The 5,984-nt window shown below is 43.8% G+C and overlaps 1 pseudogene; it reads left to right on the forward strand.

Annotated features, from left to right (window-relative positions):
- Window positions 1-607: 607 nt before the first annotated feature.
- LOC140532171 (sn-1-specific diacylglycerol lipase ABHD11 pseudogene) lies at window positions 608-2,867 on the forward strand (annotated as a pseudogene).
- Window positions 2,868-5,984: the final 3,117 nt, after the last annotated feature.

Genomic DNA, 5,984 nt, shown 5'->3' on the forward strand with positions numbered 1-5,984 from the left:
CACCTCTTTAATTTGATTTTCAAAATTTTTTGGGCTCTTTATGACCTTTTCCCAGAACTGATCCCATTGAGTGGGCTGGGATGTAGAAGCACTGACTTCCGTGTCTTCCCCTGATGGTGAGCACTGCTCTTCCTCATCAGAAGGGAGGGGAGAAGAAACCTGCTCACCAAGAAAGTAACCCTCTATAGTCTTGGTTTTTTTCCCTTTTCTGGGCATTTTCCCAGCCAGTGACTTGAGCTCTGAATATTCTCCTCACACCCACCTTGCCTCCTGATCCTCCCAGCCAGCACTTGGGGTCTGAGGCTCAAATGCTGCTCCCCAGCCTCAGGGCTTTGGGAGGGGGCAGGGCTGCTTTTCAGTGTGAGATTATGTTCAGGTGCTCAGGTTGGGGCAGGGCCGCCTCCCGGGCTCAGTTCCCTCAGGGGGTTTATGCAGAGACCTTCAACAATGGATCTGGGCTCCTGCCTGCTTGGGGAGCCCCGTTCTGCTCCCACCTCCACTGTTGCCTCCCAAGGGGGCCTGAGAATGGGGGTACCCCACACCCCTCTCGACCCACCAAAGAGACCTTCTCACTGACCCCCGTCACCTGTGGGTGGAGGAACCCCCCATGGCCGTTGGAGATCCCATCTCTGAAGTCCACTTGGATCTATTCCTCTCGGTGCCGGTGCCGGTGCAGGGCTGGGCTGGGCTCCGCGCCTGTAGCGCGACGGACCTTTTGCAAGAGGTTTGCAGGTCCCTTTGGAAAAGAAATCTTATGCACTCCACTGTTATGTGGCTTCTCCTGCTCCCGAATTTATTGGCGGCTCTTTACTACAGATATTTCATGGGCTGCGGGTTCAGAGCTAGCGTATTTGTGTGTTTCTACTCCACCATCTTGGCTCCGCCCCTCTCAATATCATTTTCTAAGATTGGGTTATTTCAACATTCTATTTTCTCATCTGTCAATTAACATATTTTCATAAATACTCTTTTGATTTCATTCTGATTTCAATATTTATTGGCATATACTTGAGCAAAATATTTCCTAATGATTGCTTGAATTTCTTCTTTTCTGGTGGTGATTTCACCTATTTCATTTTTGATACCGGATAATTGATTTTCTTCTTCCTTACTTTAAAAATCAGATTAACCCATGGTTTATCTATCTTATTGGTTTTTCATAAAACCAGTTCCTAGATTTACTTATTAGCCCAATAGTTTTTTTTCTTTCAATATGATTAGTCTCACCTTGAGGATTTCCAATTTGGTGCTCAAGGATTTTTAATTTGTTCCTTTTCCAGTTTTTTAAAAAAAATATACGTCCAATTCATTGATCTGTTCTTTCTCTATTTTATCTATGTAAAAATTTAGAGAAATAAAATTTCCTCTAAGTACTGCTTTGGCTACATTTCATAAGTTTTGAAATGTCTCATTGTTGTCTTTCTCTTTAATGAAATTGATTGTTTCTATGATTTGTTCTTTGACCCCCATTCTTTAGGATTAGATTATTTAATTTCCAATGAACTATTAATCTGTCTTTCCACTCCATTTTGTCGAGTGTAATTTCTGTTGCAGTATGATCCATAAAAAATATATTTAATATTTATGCCTTTCCACATTTCATTTTAAGTTTTTTGAACCCAAATACATGGTCAATTTTTGTGTGGGTGCCATGTACTCCTGAGAGAAAGTGATATTCCCTTCTGTTCCCATTTAGTTGTCTCCACAGATCTTTTATATCTGACTTTTCTAATATTCTGTATATCTTCTTAATTTCTCTCATCTATTTTTTCATTGGATTCATCAAGTTCTGAGAAGAGAGAGTTGAGCTCCCCTAGCAGCATAGTTTTTCCATCTATTTCTTTCTGTAACTCACTTAACTTCTTTAAGAATTCAGATGCTAGGTCAGCGGAGGGGTTTGGTGATTACCTAGGTTCGGCTGGGGGTAGCACAGAGCATGTGACACTTGATCCAGGCCTCAAGGTGCCTCTGGTGGTGGCTTTGAAGCCCCCACTGCTTTCCGAGAGTCCTGGCTTTGATGGAACCCTGGCTACACAGAGGAACAGTGGCCTCAGGTCAATGCTGCTCTCCTACAGGATGCTGGATTGAGAGGACAGCTGCTCACCCATAGTCTTCTTGCATGACTAGTTTGGCAGCAAAACTAACTTCCAGACCATCAGCAAGACCCTCCAGCAGCAGATGGGCTGAAAGGTGCTGATAGTGGATGTTCAGAACCATGGAGAGAGCCCACACAGCCCTGAATCCCACTACTAGTCCATGGGTGCTGACATGGAGGCCTTCCTGGCCCAGCTTGGCCTGGCTCCTTGCATCCTCATTAGACACAACATGGTGGGGGGGCGGGGGGGGGGAAGATAACCATGATACTGGCACTGCAGAAGCCAGAGCTGGTGGAGTGCCTAATCTCAGTGAATAGGAGCCCGTTGCCGACCATAGCCATCTCAGACTTCTCTTCCTGTTTGGAAACCATGAAGTCTGTCTAGATCCCCAAGGAGCTGCCCCTCTCTCAGCTGTGCAAATTAGCAGACCAGCAGCTTCGTCCTGTTATCCAGTACTCCACAGTAAGGCAGTTCCCCCTCACCAATCTGGTGAAAGCCACCACTGGGCAGTTCAAGTAGAGAATCAGCATTGAAGCCTTGATCCAGCAGATGGACAAGATCAAGGACTTCCCCCAACTCCAGAAACCCTACCCTGACCCCACACTCCTCCTCAGTGGTGCTAACTTCACATTCATCCAGCCTAGTCATTTCTCCAAGATCAAGCATCTGTTCCCTCAAGCTCAGATACTGTCCATCCCAGGGGCAGGCCATTGGTTTCATGTTGACCAACCCCAAGACTTCATGACCAGTGTTAAATGCTTCCTGACCTAGCAATTGATTGCTGCTCCCCTTCTCATTTCTACCAGATCTCAAGAATTCAGAGGACCCTAAGGACTGGGGTGTGCCTCCCACTGGTGATGAAGGAAACTCTACATCCTAACTCTTATTGACTTCAGAGTGGGCAACACAGCCAGTATTTCAGACTTTAACTGATAAAGCTATTCCCAGCCTTCAAAAAAAATTTAGATGCTATACCACTTGGTGCATATATATTTAGTATTGATATTGCTTCTTTGTCTATAGTGCCTTATAGTAAGGTGCAGTTTCCTTCCTTATCTCTTTGAATTAGATCTATTTTTTGCATTTGTTTTGTCTAAGATCAGAATTGCTACCCCTATTTATTTTCTGGTGAAGCATTCAGCCCCTTTCTTTACTTTTTTTGTCTCTGCTTCAAGTTTGTTTCTTGTAAAACAACAGATTGTAGGATTCTGTTTTTTGATCCACTCTGCCATCCACTTCAGTTTTATGGGTGAGTTCATTCCATTCACATACACAGTTATGATTACTAACTGTATTTCCCTCTATCCTATTTTTCCCTCCTGTTTGTCCTCTCTCTTCTTTCATTCTTTCCATCTTCACCAGTGTTATGTTTCTGTCTAGCACCTCCTCTGATCTTCCCTCCTTTTTTTCATCTCCTTGCCTCCTACTTCCGTGTCAGACAAGATAGATTTCTATGTTCAAATTATTGTATATATCATATGCTTTTTGAGCCAATATGGAAGAGAATAAAGTTCAAGCAATGTCCATCAGCTACTCTCCCATTTTCCCATCCATGGTAGTAGGACTTTTGTGCCTCTTCTAGTGAAATAATTTGTCTAATTCTACTTCTCCCTTCCTTCCGTACCCATTGTACTCCTCTTTCTCATTCCTTAATTTTTTTTGTCATTTCCTCAAATTCACCTTCTATCTGTACCCTCTATCTTTATTTCCTTCTAGCTGTATTCTTAGTGCTACAGTTTTAAAGAATTACAGATACCACCTTCCCATGCAGGGATGTAAAGAGTTTAGTTCTTTTGAATCCCTCATGTTTTCTTTTCACTTTTTACCTGTTTATGCTTCTCTTGAGTCTTGATATTAGAGATCACACTTTTGGTTTAATTCTGGTCTTCTGCTAATGAAAACTTGAAATCCTTCTATTTTTTTGAATGACCATTTTTCCCCCTTGATGTATTATTCTTGATTTTGCTCTGTAAGTGATTCTTGACTGTATTCCTAGCTCCTTTGCCTCCTGAAAACATTACATTTCATGACCTTTGATCATTTAATGTTGTAGCTACTAAGTTCTGTGTAATCCTGATTCTGGTTCCCTGATATCTAAATTGCATCCTTTCTGAAGAGTAGGGTACACTATGGGAACCTGTAAGATCTCAGTTCCTCCAAGGTGGCACAATCCTCAGGGGTCTCCAGCTCCGCCATGCCCCAGGAATGTGCTCAGGGCTGAGGTCCAGATGAGCTCCTCAATTCCCCCAGGGGCTTTAGGCAGGGACAGGGCCATTACTCAGTGTGAGATTATGATCAGTTGCTCAATTCCTCCAGGGGCTTTAAGCTGAGGCTCTAGCAATGGATGCTGGCTGCTTCCTGCTGCAGCCATCTCCACCATAGCCATTGCTGCCTGCTGCTGCTGCTACTGCTACCTTGGACTGAGATAGTAGGGGACCCTTCTTCCTTGTTCCTCTGGTTGAAAAAGTCTTCCCAGTGACCCTTTAAGCTGCCTTTGGCACCTGTAGGTTAAGGGATCTGGGAACTGCTGCTGCTGCTGGGAATTCTGCCTCTGAGGCCTATTCTGGTCCTGCTCCTCCCAGTGCCTTGTGGCCAAGGCTGGGCTCCACTCCACAATCAGTGACACAGACTTTTCCCGTCAGCCTTCCAGGTCACACTGGGCTAGATATCTTCTCCACTCCATTGTTCTGTGGCTTCTGTTGCTCTAGAGTTTGTTGAGTCATTCTTTAGAGGTATTTTATGGGCTGTGGTGGAAGAGCTAGAATATGTGCCTTCTTGGCTCCATTTCTTAAGGTCCTTTTCAAAATCCTCTTCTATGAGTTCTTTCTGGGCTTGAGATCACTTCTCATCTTTCTGTGGAGTTTTACCCATAGGTGTTCTGACATCATTGTCCTCTTCTGAGTTTGTGGCTTGATCCTTCTTGCCATCATAATAACATTCTATTGTCAGATGTTTTTGTTGTTGTTTCTTGTTCATCTTTTTTGGTCTTTTCTCTTTTAAATTTGAACTCTGTTCCTGAAGTGGAAGGGGTGCTGTCTTAGGCTTCTTGTGCTGCTGACACAGACTCTCACTATTTACCTGCTGGTGAACTAATGCTGCTCAGAGGCCTACAGGGGATTCTCTTGTCTGGTGCTGTACTGAGGGGATGATATTGAGGGTGGCTTAGAGTGCCAGAGTCCATAAGTTTCTGGAAATTTACCTGGTATTGATCCAGGGTCCCAGTGCTGGTGTCTGTCATGTGCTAAGATCAATCAGCTTTTTCTGCATTTCCCTAGGATACACTGAAGCATATGGAGGTCTGGTTGCTGGTGGTCTATTGTTTGCTTAGGCATCCATATGATTGTTACCTACCTGCTTCCCCAGTACTACATTGAAGCATGTGAAGGTCTGGCCACTGCAGTTTTCCTGTTTGCCCAGGGCTATTCAGAAGTAAGTGATGATGCTCAGAGTTGGAGTCTGCCTATTCTCCTGATTATGTGGAGGTACCTGGGTTGTGGGTGGCTCCTGGTATTTGTGTTTGCCTGCCACAAAGCATTGGGTCTCAGAATTTACTTCTGCTTAGCCAAAGTGGGTCTTGTGGGCTTTCTGAGACACTTTCAATTCTGGAATATGCTCCCTTTTTACCTGAGTGAGACAGATGTTTCATATCAATCTTCCAAATTTCTTGGGTTCAAAGATTGTTGCATTCTGGCCTTTTGCTAGTTCTACTGTTCCAGGATTTGTTTGGGGTCATTATTTTATGGTTGTTTGGAGGTGAATACTGGAGAGTTATGGTGATTTACTACTTACTACACCATCTTGGCTCTTGAAGTCTTTTCGAACAATTTACTTTTCATAGAGTTAAATGCTACCTTCTTAGAGATGGATGGAGTATTCTGTTCATAAGCC

Source organism: Notamacropus eugenii, chromosome 3 (assembly GCF_028372415.1).
Source record: "Notamacropus eugenii isolate mMacEug1 chromosome 3, mMacEug1.pri_v2, whole genome shotgun sequence".
Classification (NCBI taxonomy): Eukaryota; Metazoa; Chordata; class Mammalia; order Diprotodontia; family Macropodidae; genus Notamacropus; species Notamacropus eugenii.